Source organism: Pseudonaja textilis, chromosome 8, assembly GCF_049901715.1.
Source record: "Pseudonaja textilis isolate UNSWEBS1 chromosome 8, rPseTex1.2, whole genome shotgun sequence".
NCBI lineage: Eukaryota > Metazoa > Chordata > Lepidosauria > Squamata > Elapidae > Pseudonaja > Pseudonaja textilis.
Genome location: NC_141997.1, coordinates 27597321 through 27617998, shown reverse-complemented (window position 1 = coordinate 27617998; position 20678 = coordinate 27597321).

Sequence of the window (20678 nt, the reverse complement as noted above, 5' to 3'; positions counted from 1 at the left end):
CAGTGGAGAAGCTGGCAGGAAAAGAAGCAAGGAGGGAGAAAAGGAAGGAAGGAAGTTTTCCAATTCTTCCTGCTCGCTTTCCATAAGGAAACTTGATGGGGAAGCTAACAAAAAGTTGATCCCACTCCCACTAATCTTTTGCCTGCCCGTGGTCATTCTGTTTCTCTAAATAGGTAAGGAAATATATTTGAAACAGTGATCCATCAGGTCACAGGTTGTCATGTGTGTGGTTGTATGTGTATAAACATACATAGACACACATTTTCAGTGACTTATCACTGGTCTGTGACTTTGTAATTGAATATGAAGGGGTTGGGCTGAGGAAGAAATAAAAGAGATAAACTCAATTTTATCAAAAAAGCAAAGCTTTTAAGACTTAAGGAAGAAAATATTTTTTTCAGTTGAGCTATAGTATTATGGCAAGAAGTAGATTGACAATAAAGCTATTGGAACAGTGAATAGTTTTTGCCTTTTAGGATAAACCATGAAGTTATAGTAAAGGAACAAGCAGTCAAAAATACACCACAGACTAGAACTTGGTAGAGCAGCTATGAAAGCCTTGGAAAATACATATTCAAATGCCATGATATGTCTATAGCTACAAAGATCAGAATTGTGCAAGCCATGGTATCTCTGTGACATTCTATGGAAGCAAAAGTTTGTTTTCTTTAACACATTTATATAGTTCTCCATCTTATACCCCATTCTTTGCAGTTTCCAATGAAGAATTAAAACAACATAAATCCATATTAAAATTATTAAAACTTTTGACATGCAGTCAACTAATCTTATCCTAGCACTTGGGAAAAAAACTGGTCTTCAATGACTTTTGGAAGATTAGGAGGGTAGAGGCCTCCTGAACTTCAGCAGGAAGATTGTCCCATAAAATAGAAAGGGTAACCTTCCTAGGTCTCATATGATGACAATGTTTAAGGAAAAAGATAAGGAGCCTAGCCATGCTATCTAACCTGGTAAAATAGGTAGAAGTCCTTAGGGGCAGGCAATTCCCCCAGATAACCTTGCCCTGTGCCATATTGGGATTTAAAGATGATAACCAATACCTTGAATTACACCTGGAAGGAAACTGGAAACCACTGCAACTCTTGCAATAGGCATGTTAGATAGGTAAGGGCACCCATCATTGCCCATACTGCTGCATTCAGAACAGTGGAAGCTTCTGGGCGATCTTCAGGGTAGCTTAATGTAGAGTGTTCATTAAAGTAATCCAAACGGGAGGTGACCAAGCCATGAGCAATAATAATCGCTGCAGGAAAGGAAAAATTGGCACATCAGACAAATCTGTGCAAAGCCTCTCCCCTCCAACTGGCAATTCCACCCCCACCCCCCATCCAACTAGTATTTCATGCAAGCTAATGCTAAACATTTTAAAAACCATTTTTTGGCAAATGATACCCTACCATGAAATGTAGCAGAGATCCCACATGATATACAGTATTTTAAATTCAGGGAAGAACATGTCAGATTGATCCATTTCATATGAGTGAATAAACAATGTCTTAGTCCATACCATGTTTCCCCAAGTCTAAGAAGACCCAAAATAGATATTGCTTGCTGTGGAACTTAATTCCAAACAAATAAGCAAAGGGTTTTAAGTGTTTTGCTGTAACATATATGGGACAAGCTGTAGATTGCATCACATTTTCCTACCAATCTGACCTCACCAATAAAGTGTTTGAGATAGTAGAGTCCTGCATCTGTATCTGTTTAAAAACCTGTTGGCTTCATCAGCCGCACATTAATGCAAATCTAATGTACCTACTGGTATGATTAGCTGAATCAAATGATGGCATTTAACTAACACCTAAATAATCTTAATTAGGATCCTCAGCTCATCTTAGCACTTGGAACTCTACAGATGGATAGTCTTAATTATCAGCCTTTTGATTAGAATAACTGCTCTAATCAAGATGATGTATGCCTGATAGACAGCGTATCAGTAAATTAATGGCAGTTGTTAAGGGGAAACATAAGCAGAGAGAGAGAGAGAGACGGGGAAGAGGAAGGAAGGAAAGAAGGAAGGAAAGACAGAAAGAAAGAAAAAGAAAGAAAGAAAAAGGAAGGAAGGAAGGAAGGAAGGAAGGAAGGAAGGAAGGAAGGAAGGAAAGAAAGAAAGAAAGAAAGAAAGAAAGAAAGAAAGAAAGAAAGAAAGAAAGAAAGAAAGAAAGAAAGAAAGAAAGAAAAACTGATTTCTGTCTGAAACATAGGAGATAACCAAGTTAATGATATGGGAAAATAAACTGCATTCTCAAGGTAGTATTAAGCTTTCATATTCTTACTGTTTTTGTGCTTTTATGAAAGCTATATTATGCTTTTTACATACTTTTTACATGCTGTCTCCAATTGTAGGTTCTATGCATAGCTTTGATGACTTAATAAAATGGCATTTGTTGACAGAGCTGCACGATAACATCCTGTTCAAAGCTAGTCACAGTGTTCATTAGATGTAACTGTCTCTCTGTGTCATAGTGCCATTAGGACACCAAAGTCTTTCATTGCACTGATTTGTGCAAAAGCCTGTCAACAAAGTAAGGGGACTCCCAATAAGTATTGAACTGTACAGATACTTTTTGTGGAAATCTTTCTAGACAAATAAAGATGAAAGGGGCAAAACAAATGTACATAATCTTTGGAAGAGTTCTTATGATGGACAGACCCAAACAATTCCATGAAGAAAATATTTGAATCATAATTGCCCTAATAAATACATTTCTGTGTAATTTTATTTTTTATCAGTTTGGTGCTTTTGAATTTTTACAGAATTTTGTGTGGATACTATAGGTTTCTAGATTAGGACCATTTTAGGTTATAACTGTCAGATTTGGAATGCAAATATTCAGAGGTTCACTACGTGGCAATAAAAAGAACAGTATTTGTTCTTTCTGAACCATTTTTAACACCTTTCTTTCAACAGATTGCTGTCATATACAAAAAAAAAAATTAAGGGAAAATTCAAAGCAAGGTGATATAAAAACCAAATGCTCAATTACTGGAGGCTTTTAAGAAAAGACAAGTGGACAGTCACTTGTCTGGAATGGTATAGGGCCTCCTGCTCATGCAGGGGATTGGACTAGAAGACCTCCAAGGTCCCTTCCAACTCTGTTATTCTGTTAAAACTATTGCATCATGGGACAGCCTTGGGGGATAATTAGTAAGCTTCCATTGTTCCACAATACCAAGGCCTGACTGGTAAAGAAACAACCCCACCACTGCATAGTAACACATTTTTAAGATTAGTGTGGTGCTCTCTGAACTTGATCATCTGCTTGCAGATGTTTCACTACCCCAAGTAGATAAATATCATCAGTGGTGTGGTGTTTGCTGTATGTTAGGATCAGTAACTTCTCCTGGCAGTATAAATGGGTTTTCTCCTTGATAGTTTTGGATGGTATGTATAGTGTGTGTGTGTTTTATCTTTATGTTTCTACTGGTGGCTGATTTCTTTGAATACCAAGCTTCCAGGAATTAGTTTTGCACCTTAGTATAGGATTAGCACCCTAGTATAGGATGCTCTAAATTTCCCTGCTGAAATTATGTATGAGTCTGTCTGCCCATGAGTTGTGTGATTAAGGAATTTTCATTGTATTTTTTTTACTACTACTGGGTATTCATGGATGTGTTCTTCTATCTTCTATCTGTACACAATGACTGTTATAGCCAGAGGTGGGATTCAAAATTTTTAACAACCAGTTCTGTGGGTGTGGCTTAGGTGGTGGGCATGGCTTGGTGGTCAAGTGACTGAGTGGACATGGCTTGGTGGTCATGTTATTGGCTGGGCGTGGCCAACTCAATATCACTCACATCGAAGCACGCATCTCCTCATGACTCTGGCCTCTCATGACTGTGAGAATGCTGCTACAGGCCTAAGTGTGAAAAATGGTCATAAGTCACTTTTTTCAGTGCCATTGTAACTTTGAATGGTCACTCCACACAAGCAAAGTAGCAGGAAAGGAGGGGAAAAAAAACTCCAGAGAAGTTCCTGAGACAGGAAGTCAAGTCCTGCCAAGAATGTAATAAGGGAGAATGTAATAATGGAGAGGTAGTTTCTGTAAGCAACACCAGAACATTTCCTTCCTGCCTTCCTTACAGGATTAGGCCAGTAATTTCTTCTAACAACCAGTTCTCCGAACTGCTTAGAATGTTAACAACTGGTGCAAACTGGTAGAATCCCACCCCTGGTTATAGACATTATATTTGATGTGGTAGATGACTCCTGCTTTCTCTTCTTGGGCTACTGGATCTTTTGAGATATTTTGGAAAGATTGGTTTTTTGGGGGTGTTTTGAGATCACTGAAATGGCTTTCCATTAGCTTCTGCCCCACATCAGAAGACTAGTTATTGCTTATAAATCTCTCCACACTGCAGCTGTTAGGTTGTTAAAATCTTTCTGTTTTATTAGGTTTTCTCTCTATTTGAATGATTGGAGACATCCGTGTGTGTGTGTGTGTGTGTGTGTGTGTGTGTGTGTGTGTGTGTACACATGCTGTATACAGTTATGTTGTACTGATTTTCTGTGGGGTGATTTTTTTTTTCTTATCTTTGTCATACATCAACCAGAGTTAAATTATTGAGGCAGCCAAAAAAAAAAAGATAAACAAGTGAATAAATGCTCTGAAGGGTACTAATAATTAAATGGGCACTTAATCAAGAATCCATTCTTCCAATAGATATTATGTCCATCAGTGACTTGACCATGTCCATCACATAAAGATGTGGCTTGACTTTGAAAAACTTTTGCTGTCTTTTGTTTTACATCAGCATATGAACATAACAAACCAATTCCACTATACCTGAGAGGTACATTTTTTAAGAAAGCTGTGCCAGACTCACATAGATTACATAAGCAATCCGTAATTAAGAATATTTAAATTGCTAAATCATATGTAGCTCTTCATTTGACAAATGAAAGAATCTCAGTATTTTAAATGAATTAATATTTAATAAACACTTTCATATGGCTTGATTAAGTGCCCATTTAATGCCTATTTGAAGTAATTAACCATTTCCAATTTACATCTACCAAATGAGAATATGATACAACCTTAAAAAGCTGCATGCAGGTGGAAAAGGGTGGCATAGAAACAATAGGTCTCTGTAAAACCATGTATTTTTAGAGTAATTTCCTTTTTTCTTTTACAAAGCTAAAAGGTGGGAAAAAGCTTTGATTCATGTACAGTACTTAGTTCTTTGCAGTACTAATCTAAGCCACTTTTTGCTTATCAAAATTCAGTGGTTAAAAAAATCCCTGATTTTTTTCTTTTTAAAATATATTTTATTAGATTTTGATAAAACAATGCTATTTTGACTTCCACCCTTCTTTCTTTAAGGTAATTGCCATCTTATTCTTTCCCCTGCCTTCTAATCTTCCCTAGTCCACAGTTTTATCTTTTCTTCTTTCAGCCAAAAGTCCATATAAGGGTTCTTTTTTAAAAAAAAAATCTTAATCACTTTTTTCCTCATAAAAAATGCAATTCGGGCTACACAAATAGAATGACTTTTTGGCTTATATTTGATTTATTTTAGTTAATTTATGCAACCTAACTTCAAGCAGACACAAATTTCAGAAGTCACAAAAGTAATATCAGCTCTTTGCAAATCAGTGGTCTATTGTTTTTTATAGAAATGGTCAGGCAATTTTATACAGTTTATGTATTCCTGCTTCAAAAGTATTCTGCTTTTCTAAATTTGCTGTCCACATAAATGACCCTCCTTATCTTAAAAACAGAAGGAAAGACCTTTCATACATTGCAGAAAGGGCTTCTCACTTAACATAAATGACTTGGCTAGGGTTTTCAGTCCATCACAGTTTTCTCACAATATTTTTTTTTTCATTAGAGAGAGGCATGCAAATCACTCCTTATCCAAAGAGGATATTAAAGCATCATTTCTATTTAAAACATCAACACGTTGATTCAGTTTAGGAGAAGGTGTTTTTGCACATCAAACTAAGCCAATGAGTAGATTCAAGTCCTAGATAGATTTGATTGAATTTCTTCTGAAGTGAATCTTCAGAGAGTCATCTTGTTCATAACCCTGGCACAGTTACAAATAACCTTTCATGTATACACATAAAGAGATGTATATGTGAAGTTCTCTTTTATAAATCTAAAGTGATGTTTCAAAGAACTCTGATCCAACTCTGTACTTAATTGTAACTCTGTTCCTTCTTGGCTGATTTCAGGTACTATCATTACTAAATATTCAAAAAGGAAAGTCAAAGTATTTTATTAGCTTAGTTAACATTACTCTACCCATGTCTGTCCTAAGCCCATGCTGTTGTAAAACATTCATTGGTAAAGCCAGATTGTTTTGCTCTTTAGGGCAGAGGTGTGAAATACCCAGTGGCATCACATGATGAATTGGGACTTTTCCCCCCTTCGCTAAGCCGGGCATGGGCATGGCTAGTGTGTGACGCATCCAGCTTACGGGCCAGGAGTTTGACAGCCCTGCTTTAGGGGTTTCCTTTTTTTATGTGCATAACTGAAATTCTTTTCACTGAAGTCAGAAGCAAGGGAGTTACACAGTTAAGTGTAAGGCTTTATGGGCATTACAAACCATGAAGTTAATTTTCTCTTGTTCAGCGTACAAAATAAAAAATAAAAAGCAGGTGTAACCTGCAGACATTTTATTGGCTGCCATTCACAGGTAACCATTTCTGGATTCTCCACATTTCTTTGCATTGATACACACAGACACACACAGACACACAGACACACAGACACACACAGACACAGACACACACACACACACACACACACACACACACACACACACATATATAAATAAAATTTGTTTTCGTAGATTTTCATGGGTACAGGTATGCAGGTCTTGGCGTGTTTGGGTCTTTTCCCATATAAGATTGAGAGCATCTTGGCAACATTTCGACGAGGTCCCACTCGTCATCTTCAGGCTGGTGCTTTCGGCTTCATGCTTGTGCAAGCAAAGCTTGATTGGAGCTACCATCTCCCTATATATACTGGTGAAGAGGTTAGCTGTGTTGTCATTTCTTGATTGGTTGATGGAGTTGATGTTTGCAGATTGGCTGGCTTTTTCGTAAGAACATTTGAGGTATTGGTTGTGTGTCTATCAGCCTCCTGTGTTGTAGTGACCTGGGTAATGGGCTGTGTGATGACCTTCTGAGTTCTATTGTTTCGACATCCTGGGTCTTGCACTGTAATCTCCTGGGTTGTTGGCTGTGTTGCAAAAAAAGTTCTGTCACATCATAGAACTCAGGAGGTTACACCACAAAACCTCAGGATGTTGCAACACAGCCAACGACCCAGGAGATTACAGCACAAGACCCAGGAGGTCACAACAATAGAACTCAGAAGCTGATTACCCAGGTTGTTACAACACAGGAGGCTGATAGACACACAGCCAGTACCTCAGCCACACATGTTCTTATGAAAAAGCCAGCCAATCTGCAAACATCAACTCCATCAAACAATCAAGAAATGACAACACAGCTAACCTCCCCACCAGTATACCAAGTTTCTCACAAAATAAGGCTGGACCTTATTTATTTTTGACCCCTGAAAAAATGGCTAGGCCGTCTTTGGGGGGGGTGACTTAATTCCCCCCCCTTGCATCCTCGGGCGGGTGGTGATGGCTTGGATGTTGATCTCAGCATTGGTGGGGCACTTCATATCGGGAGACCTTCCACCACCGTTGCTTTCCTCTCTCCCCATGCTGCCGCGGCGTTTGGTGAAGCCGTGCGTGGCCAGCCAGGGCTCCTCCCTGCAACTGGAGCTCAGCGGAGACACTCGGCTTCAGGCGCTCCTGTCACTGCCTTCCTCAGCATCATTCAAAGGGAAAGCCTATTCTTTTAAAAACAACGCCCTACTACCAGTACAACAAAGCCTCCCCTGCCTGAGAGAGCAGCCCAACCCCATGTGGGGAGGCGAATCTCCCAGGGCCACAGCACAGGATTGGCCCACCCTGGGAGAAGTGCCCAGCCACCATCCCTGCCTGGCGCTTGGCAGAGCGCAAAGAGCTTTGCCTGGGGTGCCCAGCACAGCTGACAGGTGGGCTCTCCTGCCCAGTGGCAGAGCTCTCGCCAAGGCAGCAAGCACCTCCCTGACAGGCCCTCTGCTCATCCCACCAGGGCCGCACCAGAGCCGGGCGGGCTGGGCAGAGCCAGGAAAGTGAGATGTGGGTGCATGCCCGCCTGCCAAGAGAAAGAGCCGGGCCGACCCGAGCTTGGCTTCTTTCCCAAGTCCCTTCAGCCCGAACCCGAAGGGGCCACTGGAAGAGGCCACCCGAGGCAGTGATAGTGCCCATCCATCTGTGGACAGGGAGGCAAGGCAATGGCCCATGCTGCGTCCTCCTCCAAGCTGAGCCCCGCCAAGTGAGCGCCTCTGCCCAATACCCATGCTTCTGCAGTGTTCGGAGCTGCCAGTGCATTTGGAGATGCGTGGGGATGGGGATGGGCTGGGCGAGGGGTGGAAAGGATGGGCGGCTTCAGGATCTCTCTGCCGGACCCATCAGCCAGGGAAGCAGTGCGGCTGTCACTTCGCCTCCCTGTCTGCGGATGGGTGGGCTCCTCGGGCAGTGATTAAATCATATAGGAAAGATCCAGAGGTGGGATTCCACTGGTATAACAACTGGTTCGGTGATCACGTGTTTTGTGCGCAGGTTCTGCATTTGAAAAAGCCCAGACTTAGCTTCAACTGTAGCCTCTGTGAAGAAAACAGCTGAGGCGTGGCAAACTGATCTGCCACGCGAATCAGCTGTGTTCTAAACAAAGGAAATAAAGAACGAGAAAGAGCAGGGGCTGATGGGCAGGCCCACATGTTTGCCACAGAGGACGAGTTCAGAGCCAGCTGATCATTGGAACAAGAGGTTCACCCAAACCAGTCCAAACCAGTAGAATCCTACCCCCAGAAATATATCACCTCCTATAGTGTTCATGCAATGTTTTGAGCATCCTTCAAATAAAACATTATTCTGATGATGACAATACCATACTCTAGTGAAGAATTTGTCAGTAATGCAGAATTACAGTGTGACACTTGGGAAATTACACAAGTTTCAAAAAGTATAAATGTACAATTTACTTCTCAAGTAAAAGCTTACATTTGCAGGCATCCTAATTACATTTTGCCTTTTAATTAGAGGAGTATATTGGTTTCAAGTATATTTAACATCAAAAGGCAATTACAAAGAAAATGTGTGCATCTATGAATGCACCATGAATAATATACTTCACACTGAGTCAACAACAAGACTAACTACGAAGGATCATCAAAGTAATTTAGTTAACTGAATAGATTATTTTTCATAAAAAGATAAAACAAAAGTTTTTTCCATGGGTATAATTGTTAATAAGGCATATTAAGAAAACATTGAAGAGTGGTGCTTCTCAAAATAATAAGAATTTTGATGTTTCTCAAAATAATATTTCTTGGAACAGTGAAGAATTCATTTTCTGATGCCTCTCTGCATAAAACAGATTGGAGAGACAAGTAGTTAATCCTAGTCTTTTTGTTCAAACAAAGTTCTGGAGATTGATTAGTATTTCATTTCAAAAGGGAATGCAGTTGTAGAAGAGATGAAATATCATCATGATAAATCCCAGAAATTTAGATGAATTTGAGTAATTTGAACAAATTACCGTGTTCTTGAGTTGAAACAAATGATTCTAATCTTCACTACCATGATTCAAAAGTATATGCCATTATATGCAAAGTTTTGTTTCCAATATTTTCCTCTGAAGCTCTGGTGTACTATTTCCCCAGAGCTATATTTTTAAAAAATGCCAGAATTGGATTTAATTATCAATTCAAGATTACCCTGCCTTGATTTTTTTAAAATCAGAGATAGCAGAGTAAAATTCTATCAAGCTTGCAAGATTCTGCTATTAAATCAAAAGAGTAACAGTAAATCATAAGGTTCAAAGCTAAAGCAAAACAACCATATAGCTTGTGATTGGATTGGATTTCCAATTCTATGGCTTCCTCAGATATTAGAGCTTAAGAACCGAAATAAATAAGTGTCATAAAAGATTCACTGTGCTCAGCAGTCAAACAGAGAGGAGAACCTTTGGTTATGTTTCTATCCAAACTTTTTCCACTTAAGTATAGAAGTGCCACCCCTGTGTAACTGCAGGACATGTAACTATTAAGTCTCTGAATCACTCCAGGAAACTTTGAAGTCCACCACCCTCAATCAAGAGGGCAACAGGGAGGCCTCAGACAATTAAAATTTCAGACAACTGACAGAAGGCAAGCACATGTTATTCTCCTTCTTACTCTCATTCAATCTCATGTTTAAAATATTACTCTCAGCCCTTATAGATGGAGGTGCCTCGGCACATTTCAATGGTGAGTCTACAGTGCAGCTGTTAAGATTGTCCACAGTTATTAAATACTTGTGGAAATGATTGACAAGTTGGCATTCCAAGCTGGTCCTGTTTTGCAACATGCAACAACTGTCCAACTGACAATAAATTATGACATATAATGTTTGCTACTTTGTGTTTCTGGCCCCTTACATGTTCCGATTGTGCTGGATATTGATTGACTGCAAACTCATACTCCAGAGCATGGAACAATTTCTTTTCCATCTCAGTTATATCAACATCACATTCTTTCTTTCTCTTCAGTTCAGGTCTCTGAATTTCCTCTCTTGCCTGAAAAGTGTACAGTTTGGTGATATTCATGAGGAGGAGTAAGCAATGGCAGTGCTTCTTCACTGAATGTGTGAGTATACAATCCAAATTGGAGCCCAAATTTCAGCTAAAAGATAATATTTTTCTGGTGAATAAGGGCAATTTCAACTGTTGCAAACCATATGGGTAATTGATGCATAAGAGCGAGATCCCAAGTATCTTCAAGACTGCTTTCTTAAGTCTCAAATCAACCTGTCCAACTTGTATGAACCAGGAGAATTTTGGCCATTAAAAATTATCCATTACCTATTGTAAATGGGGCTGTGGGATACTTCTATTGCTTTCTAACATTTGTTCCTGAACCATAGAACTATCCATCAGTTAATATCAAATTGGCCCCCATATTACTTGCCTTCGAGAATTTGTTAGCAAATGAATTATTCCAGAGGGCCTATAGTAATTGACAGGACATCAGATTAGGATACATGGATAATTTATGTGTTTGACATTTCATACCTGTAATTCAATATTGGTATTTTTAAGGTATATATTTTACCCTGCACATTTTATTATATTATTATATTTTGTTGTAAACCACCAAGAGTCATATTGGTTGAAGCATGAATAAATCCAATAAATAATACAGTACATAAATAAACATCATTCTATTTCTATGAATAGCACCCTTGAAGGAATTTTGTGTTCAGAAGAACTACAATAGTATGATTCTTAAGAAAAATAAGAATTCTGCCTACATAGTAACAGCTGCATTGTTAAATCTTTCTCAGAGGAAAAAGAAAGTATAGTACGCGTCTGACTTTTTAATGTTACAGGGATAAATCCACAATCAGAATGGAATTTGTTTTCCTATATTACTCTTCAAAGCTGAGAAAAATTGAATGACCACTGCAATAATTCAGATATATAAAGTTTATTTCTTGAGACCTGGAACTAGTTCTAGAAGTGATTTTGGAAGTAACTCCACAGCCTGGCATCTTATTATAGTCAGTCCTTGACTTACGAAAGTTCATTTAGTTACAATGGCACTGAAAAAAAGTGGCTTATTACCATTTTTCACAATCTTTGCAGCATCCCCATGAACATATGATTAAAATTCAGATGCTTGGCAATTGGTTCATATTTAAAACCATTGCAATGTCTCACAGTCATGTAACCCCTTTTTGCTACCTTCTGACAAGCAAAGTCAATGGGGAAGCCAGATTCACTTTATTAACATGTTACTATCTTAACAACTGCCGTGATTCACTTAATAACTGTGGCAAGAAAGATCATAAAATGGGGCAAAACTCACTTAACAAATGCCTCACTTAAGAACAGAAATTTCAAGTTCAGTTGTGGTCATAACTCAAGAACCACCTGTATTCAAGAAATCTAGGTTTCTGCAAATTACTGTACAATCAGGGGTGGGATTCTACAGGTTCGCAATTCTCTAGAACCAGTTGTTAACATTCTAAGCAGTTCGGAGAACCAGTTGTTAGAAGAAATTACTGGCCTAATCCTGTAATCCTCCTATGCTGGTATTTTACCTGTGTGGAATGACCATTCAAAGTTACAATGGCACTGAAAAAAGTGACTTATGACAGTTTTTCACACTTACAACTGTTGCAGCATCCTTACAGTCATGAGAGGCCAGGCAAGGAGATGCGTGCTTCGATGTGAGTGATGTTGAGTTGGCCATGCCCAGCCAGTCACATGACTACCAAGCCATGCCCATCAACTAAGCCACAACCACAGAACCGGTTGTTAAAAAAATTGAATCCCACCCCTGTGTACAATCGTTTGGTTCTGCAACCCAACAGGACAGACACAGACTTCAGAAGATAATTAGGACTGCAGAAAAAACAATTACTACCAACCTCCCTTCCATCGAGGACCTGTATACTTCACAAGTCAAAAAGAGGACTATGAAAATATTTACAGACCCCTCACATCCCGGACATAAACTGTTTCAACTCCTTCCCTCAAAATGATGCTATAGAGCATTGCACACCAGAACAACTAGACACAAGAACAGTTTTTTTCCCAAAGGCCATCACTCTGCTAAACAAATAATTCCCTCAACACTGTTCAACTATTACAAAGTCTGCACTACTATTACTGTTAATGTTCTCATCACTCCTTATCAACCATCCCCTCCCACTTGTGACTGTATGACTGTAACTTTGTTGCTTGTATCCTTACAATTTATATTGACTGTTTCCTATTATGATTTGATTTTTATTATATCCTATGACTATCATTAAGTGTTGTACCTTATGTTTCTTGACGAATGTATCTTTTCTTTTATATACACTGAGAGCACTTGCACCAAGACAAATTCCTTGTGTACCCAACCACACTTGGCCAATAAAGAATTCTATTCTATTCTATTCCCTGCCCTTTGTTTTTTCAACTATTTGGTTTAAATGTCTGATTTGTACAGAATAAGCTACAAACAGGGGTTTTCATGGGTGGCATCAAATCATAGGCTCGACCAGCAACAAAAGCTCCAACCCTTTTCAATACACCATACACATCACACAGTGTTTTCCCCCCTCCTTCTTTTTATGTACATTAATTCTCTGCATTTTGAGATAATTAAGAAACTGAGAAACACATTGTTAAATACTTCTCCCAACAAGAAAATGATTTCCTTTAATTGTTGGATAAATGCAATCAACTTCTGTTCTCATGTTTTTTGCTCTGTTATTTTCTGCAGACAGTTTTTAAAAATGATATCTACTAGAAATATCTCAGTATTTATATTATTGTAACTTGGGCACAATTCAGAAAAAAAGAGATTAAATCTACAGTCTGATAGATTAGGAGCACCTGCTTAATGAATTAAAATGTTACTCAAATAATTATTCAGTTGGATTGCAAATATCAATGTTATTCAATGTTATACTGAACATTGAAAGTCTGGACAGACATCTTCCTTTCATTAGCTAATATGACTAACATACTGATGACACAGTATGTCTAAAGGGACACAATCTAAATATTATCATATATATTCGAACAAGATTATTTCTTGCAGTGTGTTACCATTATCTGAATGGAGTTATCCAGGTGCAACATGAATGATGATTTTAAAAACCTTCATAAAATAATTGTATGAAGAATGATGATGAGAAAAAACTATGGTATTTTAACAATGTGTGTGCATTGGTAAAAGTCTCCCCATATGGTTAAATGTATTTATTTTAGATTTAATCCAATTGACCTTCTTAATGAAGGATAATGTACAAGAGTGAAAGTCAGTCTCAATTGGCAGTAGAGATATTTTTTTTTCCCTGTAACTTGTACACAACTGAGTAATCCATGAGGATTTTAAGAAAGCTGATCAACATGATTACAGTCTGTACCATATACCAATAGTGCTGGTCTTAAACCCATTTCCCCAATCCAGCTTCAGCTACTCAATAAACATTTGTTTTCATGCATGACTGGAATAGCATTTCTTTCTCTAGGAATAGGATTGAAAAAAACCATTGAGCAAATCTTCTTTTCGTGCCATTTTGGAGTTTGAGAAAAAAAACCTGTGCATATAATTTGTTTAATGTAAGAGAGAAGATAGACTTGACCTAAACATTTGAAGCAACTTGAGAAATGGGTAGGAGGTCAGCAAGGAAAGAGAGAGTATGAGGGATCCTCGGTGCTCTCTGAGTTTGCTTGTTTACTTGCAGATGTTTCCTTCGGATAATGAAACATCTGCAAAAAAAAAAAAACCAAGCAAGCTTAGAGAGCACCAAGGACCACTCTTGTCAACCCTAAACTAGAAATATTCTCCTTTATTAGTAAAGAGACAGCACTTTTTTGCTGACCTTCTACCCTGCTCCCACCTCTAATTTGTAGGAGTAGGAGGGGAGTTACCAAAGTTCTTTAAAGTCTACCAAACTTCAGTTTCATACTTCCCAGAATGCCCTCGTTTAAAGACTATTTCAGGGGAGAAAGTGGGGGTAATGAGGATTTTTGTTGTTGTTCAGAATGCCCTTCATAGAAAAGAACTGTAAAATTTTAAAAGACAGAAGCTAGTTTGATTGATAGATGTATTTGTTTTTGTGGCCAAAATGAGCAATTTAGAAACAGTCGTGGAAAAAGTTCAGTTTAAAAGAGTTTAGCTTCTCTTGGATAGAAGAGGATTTAAGTTTATGTAGAAATATGTTCATGTGTAATCTCTAGGATCATTTGGCTAAGAGCATGGGGAAATGACCTTCTGGAAAAGGACATGGCCAATTCTCCTATGTACAATCAACAATCTACAAAAGGTATAACATTTAATCCTTAATGTGTTCAAGGACAGTGGACATCATCCCCCAAAGAACTGTGCATTGGGAAACACTGAAGGCATCATCAAGCTGATGCTCTTTTCCCACTGCAAAAACTTTTCTGTTTAAAGATAGATAGATAGATAGATAGATAGATAGATAGATAGATAGATAGATAGATAGATAGATAGATAGGTGTGTGTGTGTGTTTTCTTAAGTTTCCGCGGGTACTTATATGTATGGCATTCAGCTTTGTTCGGGTATTTTCCCACATCATTGTAGTTGTGCTTTTAAAGTTGTAGCAACGTTTCGGCAGAATCTCATCTGCCATCATCAGGCTTCTGTATAGTGTTCATCTGTGAACACTATACAGAATGAACACTAGATGAACACTAGATGAACACCAGATGAACACTATACAGAAGCCTGATGATGGCAGATGAGATTCTGCTGAAATGTTGCTACAACTTTAAAAGCACAACTACAATGACATGGGAAAATACCTGAACAAAGTTGAATGCCATATATTTATATTTATGTGTGTGTGTGTGTGTGTGTGTGTGTGTGTGTATCTTTGGTTATTCAGGTTTTCTCCCGCGTAAAATTGGAACTATCTAGGCGATGTTTTCATGAAGTCTCATTCATCATCTTCAGTCTTGTGTCTTCGGCTTTGTGCTTCTCGAAGTAATGTGAGCTTGCAGCTGCTTCTTCCTTTTAACTGCTAGTGGGGGTGTGACTTGATTGGGTGGGGGCTTGGCTGTGTTCTGATTGGCTGGGGTGTGTTCTCATTGGTTGGGGGTTTGGCTGTGTTCTGATTGGTTGGGAGTTGGCTGTGTTCTGATTGGCTGGGGTGTGTTCTGTTCAGGTGGGGGCTTGGTTGTGCTCAGGTTAGTCTTAGTTGCTGGGGGATTTGAGCTGGTGAGCTGTGATCCTGCTGTTTGGCTTCGCGTTCGCTTCATGTATGCACTTGCAATACAGCTTCTGGTCTGTGGTCGTGTCTCATTTTCTGTATGGGTGTGAGCCTGCTTTCTACATGGAAGTGTGGTGGTAGCATCTTGTGTGGCCCTCATGGGTATGGGTCTGGTGTCATTCTTCATGGTAGGTACCAGACACCAGACCCACACCCATGAGGGCCACACAAGATGCTACCACCACACTTCCACGTAGAAAGCAGACTCACACCCACACAGAAAATGAGACACGACCACGGACCAGAAGCCATCCTACAGCTGCATCACTACCCGCTTCAAACCCCTCTGACCCATACATGAATAAATATAAATATAAATATAAATATATAAATATATCTAAATATATATATATATATATATATATATATATATATATATATATATATATATATATATATATATATATTTCTTACGTTTTCATCAGGCTTCTGAACTGTGTTCGTCTGGAATTGTATTGAATCTGTATTGTGTTCTGTATTGTGTTCGTCTGGACGAACACAATACAGAAGCCTGATGATGGCAGATGAGATTCTGCCAAAACATTGCTACAACTTTAAAAGCACAACTATAATGACGTGGGAAAATACCCAAACAAAGCTGAATACATACTATATATATATATATATATATATATATATATATATATATATATATATATATATATATATATGTGTGTGTGTGTGTGTGTGTGTGTGTGTGTGTGTGTGTGTGTGTAGAGAGAGAGAGAGAGAATGAGAGAACGAGAGAGAGAGAGAGAGAGGGAGTGGGGAGAGAGAGAGAGGAGAGAGAGAGGTGTGAAAGACAAACTGCTTGATTTATTGATGATATTGTGAAAATAATATCACATTTAGATAAGCTAAAAACAGCTGCCTGCCCTACAAGCTGCCTTCTGTAACTGAAACCATAAATCCCTGGAACTGTGTATTAAAATAGTCAATGGATTTTTTTGGGTAAGATACACTCATTTATATCCATTAAAAACTTGCTGTAAAAGCAGGACTGGCTTGTCTAGAAGGTGCTCAGGTGTCCTATTTATTCTCCAATTGCTCTGTGTCATTTAAAAGGGACATCAAAAACTGTAACACAAAACATTATCACCACTGATGTCTTTTTCAAATATCCTCCTTTCACATTATATTCTGTGCATGGCAAGCAAGCATTTGAAAGTTTTCAAGGTCATCAACCAGGACCCCCTTCTGGATTGCTGGTGAGTCTTCAGCAGTTGCTTCATTGCTTAGAAAAAGCTTTCCCGCTCCTGAAAGAAGCATACTTTTGCAAAAAAAAAAAAAAATTGTAGACAATGTTGCTTTCTTACGATCTAAAATTGAATGGCTCCATTACCCTATCTCAGGGCTGTCAAACACTCCACCCATGGGCCGGATGCCCATGCCTGGTTTAACAGAGGGGGAAAATGTCTCAATATGTCATGTGATGCCACTGTGAAGACATGAATTTGACACCCTTGTCCTATCTAACACAATAAAATTCAACATAGATAAAATTAAGGTTTGATATGTAGGCAAGAAAGACCAACTGTATAGGTAAAAAATAGGTGAAACATCCTAGCAGACAATCACTTAAATAGGAGCCAACAGTGTGCTACAACAGGCAAAAAAGCCAATGCATTCCTAGGTTGCATTAATAGAAAGATAGAATCAAGATTACGTGAAGTTCTAGTACTGTCTTATAAAGCCTTAGTAAGACATCCTTGGAATAATGCATCCAATTTTGGTTACCACAATATTAAAAAAAAGATGTTGAGATTCTGTAAAGACTGAAGAAAAGAGCAAGAATAATTAGGGGGCTGGAGGCTAAATATATCAAAAAAGGTTATAAGAATTGGGTATATATAGTCTAATGAAAAGAAGGACATGGGGAGATAAGATAGCAGTGTTCCAATATTTGAGGAGCTTCTACAAAGTGAGATGGTCAAGCTATTTTCCAAAGCACCAAAAGGTGAGACAAGAAACAATGTATGGAAAGTAACCAAGGAGAGAAGCAACCTAGAACAAAGGAGAAAAAACAGTGAGAGCAATCAAACCAAGGGAATAGCTTGCCTTCAGGTGCTGTGGTTGCTCCTTCACTGGAGGTTTTCAAAAAGAGACCAAACAACCATTTGTCTGAAGTGATATAGGATCTCGGATCTCCAAGGTCTCTTCCAACTCTATAATTCTATGTTCCCTCCTATCAGTTCAGAGTAAAATTTATCATTGCCCACATGGAAAATGTCTACATACATCCCATTGTTTTCAACCTAATGCATCTTTCTTCAAAAGAACAGCCTCCTTCTCTATTCTCCTCATGCTATACTAGATGGAGTAATGAGACTGTGCACAAGGACATCTAAAAGTGTGTTTGGGGTTTTATATATGTAAGTGTTTAACCATGCATTTTGGGTATCTTATTTCTGATTTGATTTCTTTCTCTTTAATTTTTTTTGAGCAAAGTTAACTAGCAACTCTTACTAAGTAACTCTTACTAACTATAACTAAATAACTTTTCATTAAATATATCAACCAAATTCCTGATTAGCCATGCAGAGTCTTTCCAAGATTTTTCATGACCCTTGGCTCTAGGATGCCCATTCTATACAGTGCAATCTGTTTATAATTAAAATGAAATTTAACAGAGGGACACTGGCATTACATTTGAAAATGCTAGGGATAAACCAGTAAATTTAAGAATGACTTAAATGTGTGAGTCTCCACTGTAGAATTCAGGGAAATGTAGATTTCTGTTTTTCAGATGTCCACCATCTTATTTTGTGATTATCATCATTAAATGAATGAAGATGCTCTTATTTAATTGTTTTAGGAAAAGGAGAGGAAAAAGAGGAGGGAAAGAGGATAATTTACCTCATGGTGGTTGGAAGACTTTTTCTTTTTCACAGCTCAAGATACTAGAAAGAAAAACCAGCAGTTTAAAAGTTTAGAAATAGTTGAACAAAGTGCACTACAGGACTTGATTATCTGGAAGAGGCATTCCTGCTTTTAGAAAATGGAAAGAGCCCTGATCTGGAGTCAGGCCTCCTGTTCTGCTTCTAGAGGGAGGGAGGGCAAATCATGTACTGTTTCTCTTTACTTGTGAAAAGGAAGAAAATATTTTGTGCACTGATTTGCTATTATCTTCCATCTTAGTGCTCACCCCTCATAATTGCTTACACATGACATCTCTGATAAGCAATTTTCCTAATAAACAGGAAATAAAATTAAATGTCCTGGAAGATTAGTCACTGAACCAACCTGGAATAAATATAGCAACTTTATTTTCACACTCTCTCTCTCTTTCTGGAAACCTGTCAAGCCAGCTGTTGGAATTGCTGGTTGTTTAGAACAAAACTCTTGTTTAAGCTTTTTAAAGTTAAACTGTATGCAGAATAGGAAGAGTAGCAATCACATCTCTGAAGGCTTGCTAATAAGAATACAATATTACATTCAGAGTTTGAGAAGTTTGTTCTTTATTAAATTATAGGTTTTTAAAAACTCTGAGTTGTAGTCTGTTCAAAATTAACCCGAAAATGTAAATTTTAACTTCAAGAGAAATTTAAATTTCCAGGAAATTAAACACCAAGAAAACACTGGGCTGTCATTTTATCCAGAATAGTATGAAGTTTTTTGCATGGGATACATTAGAACAGGGGTCCCCAACCACTGGGCTGCAGACTGGTACCGGACTGTGGAACATTTCCTACCGGGCCGCCGGTTTGCTGGGTGCCGCCATCTTGTTTGACGAGAAAGTGCTTCCGGGTGAGCTTTTCCGGTTGGAAAGCGGCGTTTGGGTCCTGAAGGAATCCTCGCACCATAGTTTCATCGAAGGGGGGGGCTTCGAACGAAACTAAGGCGCGAGGATTCTTTCAGCACCCAAGGCAAGGCGAGCCGAGCGACCATCCCGAAGCTGTCCCGAAGCGAAGCCCATCGACAAAGGTACAAAGGAGGAGTTGAAGGTGGCAGGGAGAAGTGGGGGACGGCTGGCTGGCTGGTCGCTTGGCTCACCTTGCCTTGTCATGCGTGCTGATGCCGGTACTGGGCCACAGATCATTTTGTGATGCCAGTACTGGGCCGTGGCACAAAAAAGGTTGGGGGCCACTGCATTAGAAGACCTTCAATGCTCCTTCCAACATTATGATTCCATAAAATTCAGAAACATTTTGATCCTTATTTTGTCATCCTTTGACTGCATATAGTTATCTTGCCCCAGCCTGTTATCTAGACAGGAAAGAGGAATTCAAAATAGGTAAGATGGTGGGCAGAGCATCATGCTATACACACCTTGATTTGTTGTTGTTTATGATGCATGAATGTTTTTTTTTTTCTTAACATGCAAACTTTACAAAAGGTTACATACTCATAGCATCAGTTAATGAGAGTTAGTATCAGTGAATGCACTGGGATTTAATGGCTTGTTCATTTAAACATCAATCAATTAAAATAGAGTGGAAAGGACCTTGGGGGTTTTTCTAGCCCAATCCCTGCTCAAACAGGAGATCCTACACAATTTGAGACAGGTGGCTGTCTAGTCTCTTCTTAAAAACCTCCAGTGATGAAGCACCCACAACTTCTGAAGGCAAGCTGTTCCACTTTTTTTTACTGTTTTTTTTTTACTGTTTTCACTGTTAGGTGGTTTTTCCTTGATTCCAAATGGCTTTTTTCCTTGATTAGTTTCCATCCATTGTTTCTTGTCCTGCCCTCTGGTGCTTTGGAAAATAAGTCGATCCCTTCTCTTTGAGGCAGCTCCTCAAATACTGGAATATTGCTATCATGTCACCCCTAGTCCTTCCTTTCTCTAGACTACCTGTACCCAGGTTCCTGA